Source organism: Salmo salar, chromosome ssa09, assembly GCF_905237065.1.
Source record: "Salmo salar chromosome ssa09, Ssal_v3.1, whole genome shotgun sequence".
Lineage (NCBI taxonomy): Eukaryota > Metazoa > Chordata > Actinopteri > Salmoniformes > Salmonidae > Salmo > Salmo salar.
The window spans coordinates 88,792,089-88,811,835 of NC_059450.1; positions in this window are offsets into that span (position 1 = coordinate 88,792,089).

Below are 19,747 nucleotides of genomic sequence, written 5' to 3' on the forward strand. Positions count from 1 at the left end.
TATTTCCATCTGATGAAGGGCCCTGAGAGAGAGAGAGAGAGAGAGAGAGAGAGAGAGAGAGAGAGAGAGAGAGAGAGAGAGAGAGAGAGAGAGATGCATCGTTCATTGTGGATCATAGTGGAAAGCACGTTTCACTGGTAACATATCATGAACAGAGGAATGTGTGAATGACGTGTGTAGCATGACAGACACTGTAGTTGTTGCTAACGTGACTTGTTGTAATTAGATTACCTCTATGATAGCTTACCATTAGACAGTAGCATAGTTTAAGACTGTAAGAGGTGACCTCTATGATACCTAACCATTAGACAGTAGCATAGTTTAAGTCTGTAAGCAAGGTACTTCTTCAGAAAGATATACAGTGTCACCATTACTGACCAAACAGAAGTTAGCATTCCTGATATGACACAGTATTTCACAGACCTGCTGTAGCCTCACTTCTTCTGGCTCTATAGACACTATCTGATCTCTATGTAGTTCAGAAAGTAGGTCATGTATTAGGGCTTCTCAGTAGCTTCCACACCACTATGTCCCATACCTCCCCCATCAGCATGGGGTCATATACAGGGTAAGGAAGGGGATGCTGGATTTCCTTTGGTTTCCAACCAGACAGGAAGCAATTTTTCCCAGCATTGGGTGTGTTTGTGTTGTTAGCTTTTAAAATATGTGTGTGTGTGTGTGTGTGTGTGTGTGTGTGTGTGTGTGTGTGTGTGTGTGTGTGTGTGTGTGTGTGTGTGTGTGTGTGTGTGTGTGTGTGTGTGTGTGTGTGTGTGTGTGTGTGTGTGTGTGTGTGTGTGTGTGTGTGTGTGTGTGTGTGTGTGTGTGTAAGAGACCCGCGGTGTCACAGGGAAGGACAGGGAACTAACTCTGGACTAGAGGAAATCTGGTCATAGAAGAGTTGATGAGAAAACAGTCAGGGTGAACAACTGTCCCTCAACCTATCAGATCAGACCATGGCCCCTACTTCCCTCAACCTATCAGATCAGACCATGGCCCCTACTTCCCTCAACCTATCAGATCAGACCATGGCCCCTACTTCCCTCAACCTATCAGATCAGACCATGGCCCCTACTTCCCTCAACCTATCAGATCAGACCATGGCCCCTACTTCCCTCAACCTATCAGATCAGACCATGGCCCCTACTTCCCTCAACCTATCAGACCATGGCCCCTACTTCCCTCAACCTATCAGATCAGACCATGGCCCCTACTTCCCTCAACCTATCAGATCAGACCATGGCCCCTACTTCCCTCAACCTATCAGACCATGGCCCCTACTTCCCTCAACCTATCAGACCATGGCCCCTACTTCCCTCAACCTATCAGACCATGGCCCCTACTTCCTTCAACCTATCAGATCAGACCATGGCCCCTACGTCCCTCAACCTATCAGATCAGACCATGGCTCCTACTTCCCTCAACCTATCAGATCAGACCATGGCCCCTACTTCCCTCAACCTATCAGACCATGGCCCCTACTTCCCTCAACCTATCAGACCATGGCCCCTACTTCCCTCAACCTGTCAAATCAGAGTACAGGATTGGGAGGGAGGGAGTGGGCAGGCAGGCTTATGTAAGGGGGCAGCAAACACACACACACACACACACACACACACACACACACACACACACACACACACACACACACACACACACACACACACACACACACACACACACACACACACACACACACACACACACACACTCTAACATACACACTCTAACATACACACACTATGGTCCATGGAAAAACAAATGGACCAGGATCTCTATCTCCCTCTCTCTCTCTGTCTCTCTGTCTCTGTCTCTCTGTCTCTCTGTCTCCCTCTTGGTCTCTCTCTGTCTCTCTCTCTCTCTGTCTCTCTCTCTCTTTTGTGCTCTCTCTCTCGCTTTCTGTTTCTCTCTCTCTCACACACACACTCACTCACAAAAAACTGCTATGCCCTAAGGACATACCTGATTTAATCAGAATTTTGCATTGACCTCCTATCATGGGACTAGTCTCTAAAGCTCTAGAATGTGCCCTGTAGTGGTCGGGGGACTAGTCTCTAAAGCTCTAGAAGGTAACCTGTAGTGGCAGGGGGACTAGTCTCTAAAGCTCTAGAAGATAACCTGTAGTGGCAGGGGGACTAGTCTCTAAAGCTCTAGAAGATAACCTGTAGTGGCAGGGGGACTAGTCTCTAAAGCTCTAGAAGGTGCCCTGTAGTGGCAGGGGGACTAGTCTCTAAAGCTCTAGAAGATAACCTGTAGTGGCAGGGGGACTAGTCTCTAAAGCTCTAGAAGGTGCCCTGTAGTGGCAGGGGGACTAGTCTCTAAAGCTCTAGAAGGTAACCTGTAGTGGCAGGGGGACTAGTCTCTAAAGCTCTAGAAGGTAACCCGTAGTGGCAGGGGGACTAGTCTCTAAAGCTCTAGAATGTAACCCGTAGTGGCAGGGGGACTAGTCTCTAAAGCTCTAGAAGGTAACCCGTAGTGGCAGGGGGACTAGTCTCTAAAGCTCTAGAAGGTAACCCGTAGTGGCAGGGGGACTAGTCTCTAAAGCTCTAGAAGGTGCCCTGTAGTGGCAGGGGGACTAGTCTCTAAAGCTCTAGAAGGTAACCTGTAGTGGCAGTAACCTATTGGCAGTTCTAATGGGGTACAACCTGAGGGCGGGCAGGGGAGCAATCTCACTTATATCACATTTATGTATTTGTTAACAGGCTGTTTATCTGCTTCCCGAGGAATCTAGGTTACCATGAACTCTTCTAGCCTGTGTCCCAAAAGTTTATTGTTAAACCATAGACACTTACGTAAAGTGTGTAAGTGTGTCATTTTGGGAGGTTGGTCAGAGTCAATTCAAAACAACTCATTCGCTACTGAAAACAATTCTAAGATGGAGGGAGATAGAAGCCGTTGTCAGTCAAGTTGCCGATTGACATCCACACAGACGATGGCCTCGACTTTTTCCTGGTCAGAATATCATTCATAATACTTCTACAAAAGAGAAAAGAGGTTTAGGTGAGTGCAGTTACAGAGTATGTGTTATAAAGGCTTTATAACTCCAAGGGGCTGCAGTAACATATGACCCACTTCTTAGAAATGACAGAAAGAGTAAGGGTTATATTGAGGTGTTAATTAGCATGGTGCTGAGGTGGTCCCCCGAGCCAGGAGAGGAGGTTATATACACACACACTCCTGTGCGCGTCACACGCACACACACACTGTGAGAGGAGGTGATTTGTGCTCCAGAAGTATTGGGATCATGATGTTCACTATGTGTGTGAAGTGTGCAGTTGAAGAACCGGCTTCACACCATCAATCTGCCACCCACACACACACTCCATCATTCATTGAATCAGATGGCTCATTCATCACGAAACCGACTGATATTGCCAACAACTTTAATTACTTTTTCATTGGAAAGATAAGCAAACTTAAGTATGACATGCCAGAAACAAACGCACATCCAAGTATATCTGACCAAATTATGAAAGACAGAATTGTACTTTTGAATTCTGTAGTCAGTGTGGAAGAGGTGAAATAATTATTGTTGTCTATCAACATTGACAAGCCACGAGGTCTGACAATGTGGATGGAAAATTACTGAGGATAATAGCGGACGATATTGCCACATCTTCAATTTAAGCTTACTAAAAAGTGTGTGCCCTCAGCCCTGGAGGAAGCCACAGTCATTCCGCTATCTAAGAATAGTAAAGCCCCCTTTACTGGCTCAAATAGCCGACAGATCAGCCTGTTACCAATCCATAGTAAACAATGCTATTTCACAGTAAACAAATTGACAACAGACTTTCAGCACGCTTATAGGGAAAGACACTCAACAAGCACAGCACTTACACAAATCACTGGTTGGCTGAGAGAAATTGATGATAAAATGATTGTGGGGGCTGTCTTGTTAGACTTCAGTGCAGATTTTGACATTATCGATCATTGTCTGGTGCTGGAAAAACGTATGTGTTATGGCTTTACACCCCCTGCTATAATGTGGATAAAGAGTTACTTGTCTAACAGAACACAGAGCCTGTTCTCTAATGGAAGCCTCTCAAATATAATCCAGGTAGAATCTGGAATTCCCCAGGGTAGCTGTTTAGGCCCCTTACATTTTTCAATTTTTACTAACGACATGCCACTGGCTTTGAGTAAAGTCAATGTGTCTATGCATTCGGATGATTCAGCACTATACACATCAGCTACTACAGCAACTGAAATGACTGCAACACTTAACAAAGAGCTGCAGTTAGTATCGGAATGGGTAGAAAGGAATAAGTTAGTCCTAAATACTTCCAAAACTAAAAGTGTTGTATTTGGAAAAAATCATTCACTAAACCCTAAACCTCAATTACATCTCATAATGAACAATGTGGAAATTGTGCAAGTTGAGGTGACTAAACTGCTTGGAGTAACCCTGGATTGTAAACTGTCATGATCAAAACATATTGATACAACAGTAGCTAAGAGGGGGAGAAGTCTGTCCATAATAAAGCGTAGGTCTGCTTTCTTAACAACACTATCAAAAAGGCAGGTCCTACAGGCCCTAATTTTGTCACACCTAGACTAATTTTCAGTAGTGTGGTCAGGTGCCACAAATAGAGACTTAGGAAAATTGCAGTTGGCTCAGAACAGGGCAGTACGGCTGACCCTTAAGTGCTAACATTAATGATATGCATGTCAGTCTGTCATGGCTGAAAGTGGAAGAGAGATTGACTTCATGACTACTTGTTTTTGTAAGAGCTGTTGACAAGCTCAATGTACCGAGCTGTCTGTTTAACCTCTTACATCTAGACGTTCCGCTAGCGGAATACCTGCTCCAATATCCAATGATAGGCGTGGCGCGAATGACAAATTCCTCAAAAATACAAAAACTTCAATTTTTCAAACATATGACTATTTCACAGCATTTTAAAGACAAGACTCTCCTTTATCTAACCACACTGTCCGATTTCAAAAAGGCTTTACAGCGAAAGCAAAACATTAGATTATGTCAGCAGAATACCCAGCCAGAAATAATCAGACACCCATTTTTCAAGCTAGCATATAATGTCACAAAAACCCAGAAGACAGCTAAATGCAGCACCTACCTTTGATGATCTTCATCAGATGACACACATAGGACATTATGTTATACAATACATGCATGTTTTGTTCAATCAAGTTCATATTTATATCAAAAAACAGCTTTTTATATTAGCATGTGACGTTCAGAACTAGCATACCCCCCGCAAACTTCGGGGAATTTACTAACAATTTACTAAATTACTCACGATAAACGTTCACAAAAAGCATAAAAATTATTTTAAGAATTATAGATACAGAACTCCTCTATTCACTCGATATGTCCGATTTTAAAATAGCTTTTTGGTGAAAGCACATTTTGCAATATTCTAAATACATAGCCCAGCCATCACGGGCTAGCTATTTAGACACCCGGCAAGTTTAGCCTTCACCAAAATCAGATTTACTATAACAAAAATGTTATTACCTTTGTTGTCTTCGTCAGAATGCACTCCCAGGACTGCTACTTCAATAACAAATGTTGGTTTGGTCCCAAATAATCCATCGTTATATCCGAATAGCGGCGTTTTGTTAGTGCATTCCAGAAACTATCCGAAATGGTAAATCAGGGTCGTGCGGAAGGCGCAATTCGTGACAAAATATGTCTAAATATTCCATTACCGTACTTCGAAGCATGTCAACCGCTGTTTAAAATCAATTTTTATGCAATTTATCTCGTAAAAAAGCGATAATATTCAGACCGGGAATCTCCTTTTCGGCAAACAGAGGAAAAATCACACAGACGGGGGCGGCCAGGGCACGCACCTAAGCCCACAGTCCCTTGATCGGCCACTTGAGAAAGGCGATAATGTGTTTCAGCCTGGGGCTGGGATGACGACATTCAGGTTTTTCCCGGGCTCTGAGCGCCCATGGAAGATGTAGGAAGTGTCACGTTAGAGCAGAGATCCTTTGTAAAAGATAGAGATGGCAAAGAAGTTCAAGAAATGGTGAGACAGGCCACTTCCTGTAAAGGAATCTCTCAGGTTTTGACCTGCCATTTGAGTTCTGTTATACTCACAGACACCATTCAAACAGTTTTAGAAACTTTGGAGTGTTTTCTATCTAAAGCCAATAATTATATGCATATTCTAGTTACTGGGCAGGAGTAGTAACCAGATTAAATCGGGTACGTTTTTTATCCAGCCGTGAAAATACTGCCCCCTAGCCATAACAGGTTAAAATACTAGCACACAGCTCGGACACTCATGCATACCCCACAATACATGCCACCAGAGGTCTCTTCACAGTCCCCAAGTCCAGAACAGACTATGGGAGGCGCATAGTACAACTTAGAGCCATGACTCTATTCCACATCAGGTAACTGATGCAAGCAGTAGAATCAGATTTAAAAAAAACAGGTAAAAATACACCTTATGGAACAACGGGGACTGTGAAGAGATACACACAAAAGTACAGACACATGCATATGCATGCATTGTGATATTGTTGTATGGTGGTATTAAACATTTTGTCTTGTAGATGTGTAGTGGTGTAATAATGTTATATGATGTAATGTTTTATATTTTATTTTATGTGTAATGTAAATGCTTTAAAATGTTTGAACCCCAGGGAGAGTAGCTGCACACACACAAACACAGACGAGGTGTAATATATGTCTATATTTAAAATGGAACTCAACATGCTGTAATTTGTGTGTGTGTAAAGATGCATGCGTGCGTTCACGTTTATGTGTGTGTCTCAGTAAGTTACACTGCAACCTGATGCACCAGGAACCAACAGGTCCAAGTCTTGTAACATTAAACTGGACAGAAACTGCCTACGAAACTAATGAGGTGGTTGTGAACTCAAATATGGTACAAGCATACAGTTGAAGTCAGACGTTTGCATACACCTTAGCCAAATACATTTAAACTCAGTTTTTCACAATTTACGGACATTTAATCCCAGCAAAAAAATCCCTGTTTTAGGTCAGTTAGGATCACCACTTTATTTTAAGAATGTGAAATGTCAGAATAATAGCAGAGGAAATGATTTATTTCAGGTTTTATTTCTTTCATCACATTCCCTGTGGGTCAGAAGTTTACATTAACTCAATTCGTATTTGGTAGAATTGCCTTTAAATTGGTTAACTTGGGTCAAACGTTTTGGGTAGCCTTCCACAAGCTTCCCAAAATAAGTTGGGTGAATTTTGGCCCATTTCTCCTGACAGAGCTGGTGTAACTGAGTCAGGTTTGTTGGCCTCCTTGCTCGCCAAAGCCTTTTCAGTTCTGCCCACAAATTTTCTATAGGATTGACGTCAGGGCTTTGTGATGGCCAATCTAAAACCTTGACTTTGTTGTCCTTAAGCCACTTTAACACAACTTTGGAAGTATGCTTGGGATCATTGTCCATTTGGAAGACCCATTTGCAACCAAGCTTTAACTTCCTGACTGATGTCTTGAGATGTTGCTTCAATATATCCACATAATTTTCCTTTCCTCATGATGCCATCTATTTTGTGAAGTGCACCAGTCCCTCCTGCAGCAAAGCACCCCCACAACATGATGCTGCCACTCCCGTGCTTCATGGTTGAGATGGTATTCTTCGGCTTGCAAGCCTCCCCCTTTTTCCACCTAACATAATGATGGTCATTATTGCCAAACAGTCCTATTTTTGTTTCATCAGGCCAGAGGACATTTCTCAAAAAGTAAGATCTTTGTCTCCATGTGCAGTTGCAAACCTTTTTTATGGCGGTTTTGGAGCAGTGGCTTCTTCCTTGCTGAGTAGCTTTCCAGGTTATGTTGATATAGGACTCGTTTTTACTGTGAATATAGATATTTTTGTACCTGTTTCCTCCAGCATCTTCACAATGTCCTTTGCTGTTGTTCTGGGACTGATTTATACTTTCCACACCAAAGTACATTCATCTGTAGGAGACAGAATGCGTCTCCGTAATGAGCTGTATGACGACTTTGTGGTCCCATGGTGTTTATACTTGCATTCTATTGTTTGTACAGATGAACGTAGTACCTTCAGGCATTTGGAAATTGCTCCCAAAGATGAACCAGACTTGTAAAGGTCTACAATTTATTTTCTGAGGTCTTGGCTGATTTCTTTAGATTGTCCCATTATGTCAAGCAAAGAGGCAGTGAGTTGGAAGGTAGGCCTTGAATTACATCCACAGGTACACCTCCAATTGACTCAAATTATGTAAATTACCCAATCAGAAGCTTCTAAAGCCATGACATCATTTTCTGGAATTTTCCAAGCTGTTTAAAGGCACAGTCAACTTAGTGTATGTACATTTCTGGAATTGTGATACAGTGAATTATAAGTGAAATAATCTGTCTGTAAACAATTGTTGGAAAAATTACTTGTGTTATTGTAATATTGTTCCGGAACTCCAATTTGAGCAGCAGCAGCTGAAAAATGAGCTCCTACAAATATTGAAATTTACATGGTTTTTAGAGTGAAGTACATCGGAAAAAAGCAAAAGAAAACTGCAAGACTGAATAGGAGAAAAAACAAGCAACAAACAAAGAAGATAGGCTTTTGAAAAAATAACTATTTTTCATAAAATTGTAGTTATCTTAGCAAGCTGAATTGTTTACCAGTTGCTAAGCAGTTGCTGTCACAGTTACCAGCCCTTTCAAGCTTAACCTGTTAGGGCTAGGGGGCAGCATTTGCACGTCTGGATAAAAAAAATGTACCCGATTTAATCTGGTTACTAATCCTACCCAGTAACTAGAATATGCATATACTTATTATATATGGATAGAAAACACTCTAAAGTTTCTAAAACTGTTTGAATGGTGTCTGTGAGTATAACAGAACTCATTTGGCAGGCAAAACCCTGAGACATTTTCTGACAGGAAGTGGATACCTGATGTGTTGTATTGACTTTAAACCTATCCCATTGAAAAACACAGGGGCTGAGGAATATTTTGGCACTTCCTATTGCTTCCACTAGATGTCACCAGCCTTTACAAAGTGTTTTGAGTCTTCTGGAGGGAGATCTGACCGAACAAGAGCCATGGAACGATGATGTCCCATTAGACACCTGGCGCGCGAGTTCATGTTGGGTACCCTCGTTCCAATACGTTATAAAAGAGTATGCATTCGTCCACCTTGAATATTATTCATGTTCTGATTAAAAAAGGCCCTAATGATTTATGCTATACAACGTTTGACATGTTTGAACGAACGTAAATATATTTTTTCCCCTCGTTCATGACGAGAAGTCCGGCTGGCTTAGATCATGTGCTAACAAGACGGAGATTTTTGGACATAAATGATGAGCTTTTTTGAACAAAACTACATTCGTTATGGACCTGTGATACCTGGAAGTGACATCTGATGAAGAGAATCAAAGGTAATGGATTATTTACATAGTATTTTCGATTTTAGATCTCCCCAACATGACGTCTAGTCTGTATCGCAATGCGTATTTTTCTGGGCGCAGTGCTCAGATTATTGCAAAGTGTGATTTCCCAGTAAGGTTATTTTTAAATCTGGCAAGTTGATTGCGTTCAAGAGATGTAAATCTATAATTCTTTAAATGACAATATAATATTTTACCAATGTTTTCTAATTTTAATTATTTAATTTGTGACGCTGACTTGACTGCCGGTTATTGGAGGGAAACGATTTCCTCAACATCAATGCCATAGTAAAACGCTGTTTTTGGATATAAATATGAACTTGATAGAACTAAAAATGCATGCATTGTCTAACATAATGTCCTAGGAGTGTCATCTGATGGAGATTGTAAAAGGTTAGTGCATCATTTTAGCTGGTTTTATGGTTTTGGTGACCCTGTCTTTGACTTGACAAAACATTACACACAACTCTTGTAAATGTACTGTCCTAACATACTCTAAATTTATGCTTTCGCCGTAAAACCTTTTTGAAATCGTAAAACGTGGTTAGATTAAGGAGATGTTTATCTTTCAAAGGGTGTAAAATAGTTGTATGTTTGAAAAATTTGAATTTTGACATTTATTTGGATTCAAATTTGCCGCTCTTGAAATGCACCTGCTGTTGATGGAGTGCACCACGGGTGGCACGCTAGCGTCCCACCTAGCCCATAGAGGTTAACCTCCCCACGTCTACCTTTGACTCATTCCTCTCTGCCTCCTTCTTTCCACTCCTCTCCTCTTTTGACCTCACCCTCTCACCTTCCCCCCCTACTCACAAGGCAGGCTTGACCTCATCTGTACTAGATGCTGTTCTTCCACTAATCTCATTGCAACTCCCCTCCAAATCTCCGACCACTACCTTGTATCCTTTTCCCTCTTGCTCTCATCCAACACTTCTCACTCTGCCCCTACTCGGATGGTATTGCGCCGTCCCAACCTTCGCTCTCTCTCTCCCGCTACTCTCTCCTCTTCCATCCTATCATCTCTTCCCTCTGCTCAAACCTTCTCCAACCTATCTCCTGATTCTGCCTCCTCAACCCTCCTCTCCTCCCTTTCTGCATCCTTTGATTTTCTCTGTCCCCTATCCTCCAGGCCGGCTCGGTCCTCCCCTCCTGCTCCGTGGCTCGACGACTCACTACGAGCTCACAGAACAAGGCTCCGGGCAGCCGAGCGGAAATGGAGGAAAACTCGCCTCCCCTGCGGACCTGGCATCCTTTCACTCACTCCTCTCTACATTCTCCTCTTCTGTCTCTGCTGCTAAAGCCACTTTCTACCACTCTAAATTCCAAGCATCTGCCTCTAACCCTAGGAAGCTCTTTGCTACCTTCTCCTCCCTCCTGAATCCTCCTCCCCCCCTCCTCCCTCTCTGCGGATGACTTCGTCAACCATTTTGAAAAGAAGGTTGACGATATCCGATCCTCGTTTGCTAAGTCAAACGACACCGCTGGTCCTGCTCACACTGCCCTACCCTGTGCTTTGACCTCTTTCTCCCCTCTCTCTCCAGATGAAATCTCGCGTCTTGTGACGGCCGGCCGCCCAACAACCTGCCCACTTGACCCTATCCCCTCCTCTCTTCTCCAGACCATTTCCGGAGACCTTCTCCCCTTCCTCACCTCGCTCATCAACTCATCCTTGACCGCTGGCTACGTCCCTACCGTCTTCAAGAGAGCGAGAGTTGCACCCCTTCTGAAAAAACCTACACTCGATCCCTCCGATGTCAACAACTACAGACCAGTATCCCTTCTTTCTTTTCTCTCCAAAACTCTTGAACGTGCCGTCCTTGGCCAGCTCTCCTGCTATCTCTCTCAGAATGACCTTCTTGATCCTAATCAGTCAGGTTTCAAGACTGGCCATTCAACTGAGACTGCTCTTCTCTGTGTCACGGAGGCTCTCCGCACTGCTAAAGCTAACTCTCTCTCCTCTGCTCTCATCCTTCTAGACCTATCTGCTGCCTTTGATACTGTGAACCATCAGATCCTCCTCTCCACCCTCTCCGAGTTGGGCATCTCCGGCGCGGCCCACGCTTGGATTGCGTCCTACCTGACAGGTCGCTCCTACCAGGTGGCGTGGCGAGAATCTGTCTCCGCACCATGCGCTCTCACCACTGGTGTCCCCCAGGGCTCTGTTCTAGGCCCTCTCCTATTCTCGCTATACACCAAGTCACTTGGCTCTGTCATATCCTCACATGGACTCTCCTATCATTGCTATGCAGACGACACACAATTAATCTTCTCCTTTCCCCCTTCTGATAACCAGGCGGCGAATCGCATCTCTGCATGTTGGTCAGACATATCAGTGTGGATGACGGATCACCAGCTCAAGCTGAACCTCGGCAAGACGGAGCTGCTCTTCCTCCCGGGGAAGGACTGCCCGTTCCATGATCTCGCCATCACGGTTGACAACTCCCTTGTGTCCTCCTCCCAGAGTGCTAAGAACCTTGGCGTGATCCTGGACAACACCCTGTCGTTCTCCACTAACATCAAGGCGGTGACCCGATCCTGTAGGTTCATGCTCTACAACATTCGCAGAGTACGACCCTGCCTCACACAGGAAGCGGCGCAGGTCCTAATCCAGGCACTTGTCATCTCCCGTCTGGATTACTGCAACTCGCTGTTGGCTGGGCTCCCTGCCTGTGCCATTAAACCCCTACAACTCATCCAGAACGCCGCAGACCGTCTGGTGTTCAACCTTCCCAAGTTCTCTCACGTCACCCCGCTCCTCCGCTCTCTCCACTGGCTTCCAGTTGAAGCTCGCATCCGCTACAAGACCATGGTGATTGCCTACGGAGCTGTGAAGGGAACGGCACCTCCATACCTTCAGGCTCTGATCAGGCCCTACACCCAAACAAGGGCACTGCGTTCATCCACCACTGGCCTGCTGGCCCCCTACCTCTGAGGAAGCACAGTTCCCGCTCAGCCCAGTCAAAACTGTTCGCTGCTCTGGCACCCCAATGGTGGAACAAGCTCCCTCACGACGCCAGGACAGCGGAGTCAATCACCACCTTCCGGAGACACCTGAAACCCCACCTCTTTAAGGAATACCTAGGATAGGATAAAGTAATCCTTCTAACCCCCCCCCTTAAAAGATTTAGATGCACTATTGTAAAGTGGTTGTTCCACTGGATATCATAAGGTGAATGCACCATTTTGTAAGTCGCTCTGGATAAGAGCGTCTGCTAAATGACTTAAATGTAAATGTAATGTAAATGTAATGTAAATGTAATGTAAATGTAACGTCCTGGCCATAGAGAGGGGTTTTTGTTCTTTATTTTGGTTAGGCCAGGGTGTTACATTGGGTGGGCGTTCTATGTGCATTTTTCTATGTTGGTTTGTTTCATTGATTTTGGCCGTGTGGCTTCCAATCAGGCTCAGCTGTAGAGCGTTGTTGCTGATTGGGAGTCACACATAAGGAGCATGTTTTTCCTTTGGGTTTTGTGGGTAATTGTTTCTGTTGAGTGTTTTGCACCTGACAGGACTGTTTGGCTGTCAGTGTTCTCATTTTGTTTTGTGAGTGTTCTTTATTAAATTAAAATTCATGATGAAAACTAACTCCGCTGCGCCTTGGTCTACTCTCTCTCCCGACAGCCGTTACAGAATTACCCACCAGAAGAAGACCAAGCAGCGGAGAAGAGGGCAGATGGAAGTGAAGGAGGACTATAGGAAGCAGCGCGCTCGGGAGGAGATGGCATCCTGGTCGCTGGAAGTATTGGAGGCAAGAATAGACTGGACTTGGGAACAGCTATTTGACCGTTACAGCAACCTGCCGGGGAAGCAGGTGGTGGTGAAGAGGCAGCCCCAAAAATTATTTGGGGGGGCACACGGGGAGATTGGCGGAGTCAGGCGTTAGACCTGAGCCAACTCCCCCTGCTTACCGGAAGCGGCGTGGTACTGGTCAGGCGCCGTGTTATGCGGTGGAGCGCACGGTGTCTCCAGTGCGCGCTCATAGCCCGGTGCGCTACATCCCAGCCCCCCGCAAGTGCCATGTGAGGATGGAACCAGAGCCAGTCGGCGTGAAGTTGGAGGTGAGCGAAGGGAGCGAAGCAGAGACAGTGAAGGAGTTGATGGGGAGATTGGAGGAGAGAGATATGAGAGAGCTGCTGTGTTGGTGCATGAGGCACGACATTCACCCTACGGAGCGTGTCCTCGAGTTGATGTCACCTGAGTCAGCTCTCCATACTCGTCCTGAGGTGCGTGCTAGCCGTCTGGTGAAGACTGTGCCAGCCCAACACACCAGGGCTCTTGTGCACCTCTCCAGCCCTCCACGTCCTGTGCCTGCGCCCAGAACCAGACCTCCTGCATGTCTTCCCAGCCTGGTGAGTACTGTGCCTGCGCCCAGAGCCAGGCCTCCTGCATGTCTGCCCAGCCTGCTGAGTCATGTGCCTCCTCCTCGGACCAGGCCTCCAGTGGGTCTCTCCAGCCTGGTCTATCCTGTGCCTCCTCCCAGAACCAGGCCTCCAGTGGATCTCTCCAGCCTGGTCCGTCCTGTGCCACCTCCCAGGACTAGGCCTCCAGTGGGTCTCCCCATCATGGTTAAGCCTGTGCCTCCTCCTCGGACCAGGCCTCCAGTGGGTCTCCCCATCCTGGTTAAGCCTGTGCCTCCTCCTCGGACCAGGCCTCCAGTGGGTCTCCCCATCCTGGTCCGTCATGTGCCGCCTCCTATGACTAGGCCTCCAGTGGGTCTCGCCGTCCAGAGCCGCCAGAGCTGCCCGCCAGTCCAGAGCCGCCCGCCTGTCCGGAGCCGCCAGAGCCGCCCGCCTGTCCAGAGCCGCCAGAGCCGCCCGCCTGTCCGGAGCAGTCAGAGCCGCCCGCCAGCCCGGTGAGTCCTGTGCCTGCGCCTAGGGCCAGGCCTCTTACATGTCTCCTCAGCCTGGTGAATCCAGGGTCAGTGCCGCCGGAGCCGCCAGGGATGCCCGCCAGCCGGGCGCAACCAGGGTCGTCAGCCAGCCAGGCGCAGCCATCGCCGCCCGCCAGCCGGGTGCAGTCATCGCCGCCCGCTGCCGGGCGCAGCCATCACCGCCCGCCAGCCGGGCGCAACCAGGGTCGCCCGCCAGCCGGGCGCGACTATCACCGCCCGCCAGCCGGGCGCAGTCAGGGTCGCCCACCAGACCTTTGGCGCGGCCAGGTGCGCCACCTAAGAGGGCGTCGCCGAGGGTGGAGCAGAGGCCACGTCCCACACCTGAGCCGCCGCCGTAGGAAGGCCCACCCGGACCCTCCCCTTCAGAGTCAGGTTTTGCGGTCGGAGTCCACACCTTGGGGGGGGTACTGTAACGCCCTGACCATAGAGAGGGGTTTTTGTTCTTTATTTTGGTTAGGCCAGGGTGTTACATTGGGTGGGCGTTCTATGTGCATTTTTCTATGTTGGTTTGTTTCATTGATTTTGGCCGTGTGGCTTCCAATCAGGCACAGTTGTAGAGCGTTGTTGCTGATTGGGAGTCACACATAAGGAGCATGTTTTTCCTTTGGGTTTTGTGGGTAATTGTTTCTGTTGAGTGTTTTGCACCTGACAGGACTGTTGGGCTGTCAGTTTTCTCGTTTTGTGAGTGTTCTTTACTAAATTAAAATTCATGATGAACACTAACTCCGCTGCGCCTTGGTCTACTCTCTCTCCCGACAGTCGTTACAGTTATGCACAAAGTAGATGTCCTAACCGGCTTGCCCAAACCATAGTTTGTTAAAAAATGAGTTTTAATGACTCCAACCTAACTGTATGTACATTGCTGACTTCAACTGTGTATGCAGTGCTCCAAAAAAAATTATTTTGACTAATCCGTCACACAAGAGAGAGACAGAAAGAGAGATGGGGGAGTAAAGAGACGACCAAACAAATAGTACAACACAAAGGAGGGATATATCTTCCTCAAAGGTCTACCACCACAATAGCTGGCAGTAACAGCTAATGGTAATCCGAGTGCTCTGCTGTAACTCTCCTCCCCACCACAATAACAGCTAGAGGTAATCCCGTTGCTCTGCTGTAACTCTCCCCCCACCACATTAACAGCTAGTGGTAATCCCAGTGCTCTGCTGTAACTCCCCCCATGACATTAACAGCTAGTGATAATCCCAGTGCTCTGCTTTAACTCTCCCCCCACCACAGTAACAGCTAGTGATAATCCCAGTGCTCTGCCTTAACTCTCCTCCCACCACAGTAACAGCTAGTGGTAATCCCAGTGATCTACTGTAACTCTCCTCCCACCACAGTAACAGCTAGTGGTAATCCCAGTGCCCTGCTGTAACTCTTCCCCCCACCACTGTAACAGCTAGTGGTAATCCCAGTGCCCTGCTGTAAATCTCCTCCCCCCACCACAGTAACAGCTAGTGGTAATCCCAGTGCCCTGCTGTAACTCTCCCCCCCATCACAGTAACAGTTAGTGGTAATCCCAGCAATCTGCTGTAACTCTCCCCCCCACCACTGTAACAGCAAGTGGTAATCCCAGTGCTCTGCTGTAACTCTCCTCCCCACCACAGTAACAGATAGTGGTAATCCCAGTGCTCTGCTGTAACTCTCCTCCCCAACACAGTAACAGCTAGTGGTAATCCCAGTGCCCTGCTGTAACTCTTCCCCCCACCACTGTAACAGCTAGTGGTAATCCCAGTGCCCTGCTGTAAATCTCCTCCCCCACCACAGTAACAGCTAGTTGTAATCCCAGTGCCCTGCTGTAACTCTCCCCCCCACCACAGTAACAGTTAGTGGTAATCCCAGCGATCTGCTGTAACTCTCCCCCCCACCACTGTAACAGCAAGTGGTAATCCCAGTGCTCTGCTGTAAATCTCCTCCCCCCAAGACATTAACAGCTAGTGGTAATCCCAGTGCTCTGCTGTAACTCTCCTCCCCACCACAGTAACAGATAGTGGTAATCCCAGTGCTCTGCTGTAACTCTCCTCCCCACCACAGTAACAACTAGTGGTAATCCCAGTGCTCTGCTGTAACTCTCCCCCCACCACAGTAACAGCTAGTGGTAATCCCAGTGTTCTGCTGTAACTCTCCTCCCCACCACAGTAACAGCTAGTGGTAATCCCAGTGCTCTGCTGTAACCCTCCTCCCCACCACAGTAACAGATAGTGGTAATCCCAGCGATCTGCTGTAACTCTCCCCCCCACCACTGTAACAGCAAGTGGTAATCCCAGTGCTCTGCTGTAAAGCTCCTCGCCCCACCACAGTAACAGCTAGTGGTAATCCCAGTGCTCTGCTGTAACTCTCCCCCCACCACAGTAACAGCTAGTGGTAATCCCAGTGTTCTGCTGTAACTCTCCTCCCCACCACAGTAACAGCTAGTGGTAATCCCAGTGCTCTGCTGTAACTCTCCTCCCCACCACAGTAACAGATTGTGGTAATCCCAGGGCTCTGCTGTAACTCTCCTCCCCACCACAGTAACAGCTAGTGGTAATCCCAGTGCTCTGCTGTAACTCTCCTCCCCACCACAGTAACAGATAGTGGTAATCCCAGTGCTCTGCTGTAACTCTCCTCCCCACCACAGTAACAGATAGTTGTAATCCCAGTGCTCTGCTGTAACTCTCCCCCCCACCACAGTAACAGCTAGTGGTAATCCCAGTGCTCTGCTGTAACTCTCCCCCCCACCACAGTAACAGATAGTAGTAATCCCAGTGCTCTGCTGTAACTCTCCTCCCCACCACAGTAACAGCTAGTGGTAATCCTAGTGCTCTACTGTAACTCTCCTCCCCACCACAGTAACAGATAGTGGTAATCCCAGTGCTCTGCTGTAACTCTCCCCCCACCACAGTAACAGATAGTGGTAATCCCAGTGCTCTGCTGTAACTCTCCCCCCCCACCACAGTAACAGCTAGTGGTAATCCCAGTGCTCTGCTGTAAATATCCTCCCCCCACCACAGTAACAGTTTGCGGTAATCCCAGTGCTCTGCTGTAACTCTCCTCCCCAACACAGTAACAGCTAGTGGTAATCCCAGTGCTCTGCTGTAACTCTCCTCCCCACCACAGTAACAGCTAGTGGTAATCCCAGTGCTCTGCTGTAAATATCCTCCCCCCACCACAGTAACAGTTTGCGGTAATCCCAGTGCTCTGCTGTAACTCTCCCCCCCACCACAGTAACAGCTAGTGGTAATCCCAGTGCTCTGCTGTAACTCTCGCCCCACCACAGTAACAGCTAGTGGTAATCCCTGCGATCTGCTGTAACTCTCCTCCCACCACAGTAACAGCTAGTGGTATTCCTAGTGCTCTGCTGTAACTCTCCTCCCCACCACAGTAACAGCTAGTGGTAATCCACAGTGGTATTCAGTGTTATTCAGTGTTAATCCTAACTACCATACTGTAAATCACTGCTGTGTTCAATGATCTCTCCAATTACAGACATCCCAGTGAACACACTCAGTTCTCTAATAATTCAACACTGTCTGTGACTCTCCCGTCTCTCGGGTAGAATAACTAGACTGTCTGTGACTCTCCCGTCTCTCGGGTAGAATAACTAGACTGTCTGTGACTCTCCCGTCTCTCGGGTAGAATAACTAGACTGTCTGTGACTCTCCCGTCTCTCGGGTAGAATAACTAGACTGTCTGTGACTCTCCCGTCTCTCGGGTAGAATAACTAGACTGTCTGTGACTCTCCCGTCTCTCGGGTAGAATAACTAGACTGTCTGTGACTCTCCCGTCTCTCGGGTAGAATAACTAGACTGTCTGTGACTCTCCCGTCTCTCGGGTAGAATAACTAGACTGTCTGTGACTCTCCCGTCTCTCGGGTAGAATAACTAGACTGTCTGTGACTCTCCCGTCTCTCGGGTAGAATAACTAGACTGTCTGTGACTCTCCCGTCTCTCGGGTAGAATAACTAGACTGTCTGTGACTCTCCCGTCTCTCGGGTAGAATAACTAGACTGTCTGTGACTCTCCCGTCTCTCGGGTAGAATAACTAGACTGTCTGTGACTCTCCCATCTCTCGGGTAGAATAACTAGACTGTCTGTGACTCTCCCGTCTCTCGGGTAGAATAACTAGACTGTATGCTAATTTCTCAAAATGCATACAACTACATGACCATGCAGTAGGTTTGTCAGTGCTTTCACCGTAGTGGCAACATGGAGATTGTTAAAGCCAGCTTGCCTCACAAACCTTTTAAATAATTTTCACACACACACACACACACACTGGGTTCACCCCTGTCCTTCTCCTTCTCCCTCCAGACTCAGGCAGACAGACATTTCTGATCAGGCAGATGTGCGGGACCTCCCTGGGGTCCTTGCTGTGTGTCTGTTACCTGAGAGTCAGTCCATCTCTCTGACACCTCCTTGGCTGACGTGTGTGTGTGTGTGTGTGTGTCTGTTTGGGAGCAGAGGAAAGGGGACCATGCCAGCGACAGGGAGCCAAGGATCTGTTCCAGGGTTTCCATGTCACAGCCACACTGTTCCTCTGCCAGGGAACACTGCATCATCTAAGACAGCCTTTTTCAAACCTCTCCTCGAGGACCCCCAGACATTTCACAATTTTGTTGTAGCCCTGAAGTAGCTCATCTGATTCACCTAGTCAAGGGCCTGAAGTAACTCATCTGATTCACCAAGTCAAGGGCCTGAAGTAGCTCATCTGATTCACCTAGTCAAGGGCCTGAAGTAACTCATCTGATTCACCTAGTCAAGGGCCTGAAGTAACTCATCTGATTCACCTAGTCATGGGCCTAAAGTAACTCATCTGATTCACCTAGTCAAGGGCCTGAAGTAACTCAACTGATTCACCTAGTCAAGGGCCTGAAGTAACTCATCTGATTCATCTAGTCAAGGGCCTGAAGTAGCTCATCTGATTCACCTAGTCATGGGCCTGAAGTAACTCATCTGATTCATCTAGTCAAGGGCCTGAAGTAGCTCATCTGATTCACCTAGTCATGGGCCTGAACTAACTCATCTGATTCATCTAGTCAAGGGCCTGAAGTAGCTCATCTGATTCACCTAGTCAAGGGCCTGAAGTAACTCATCTGATTCACCTAGTCAAGGGCCTGAAGTAGCTCATCTGATTCACCTAGTCAAGGGCCTGAAGTAACTCATCTGATTCACCTAGTCAAGGGCCTGAAGTAGCTCATCTGATTCATCTAGTCAAGGGCCTGAAGTAGCTCATCTGATTCACCTAGTCAAGGGCCTGAAGTAACTCATCTGATTCACCTAGTCAAGGGCCTGAAGTAGCTCATCTGATTCACCTAGTCAAGGGCCTGAAGTAGCTCATCTGATTCACCTAGTCAAGGGCCTGAAGTAGCTCATCTGATTCACCTAGTCATGGGCCGGATGATTAGTGGACCAGTTCATTAAGGTGTGCTACTTCTGGAATAGTTAATATACATGGAATGTCTGGGAGTCCCCGGGGAGAGGTTTGAAAAAGGCTGAGATAGGACA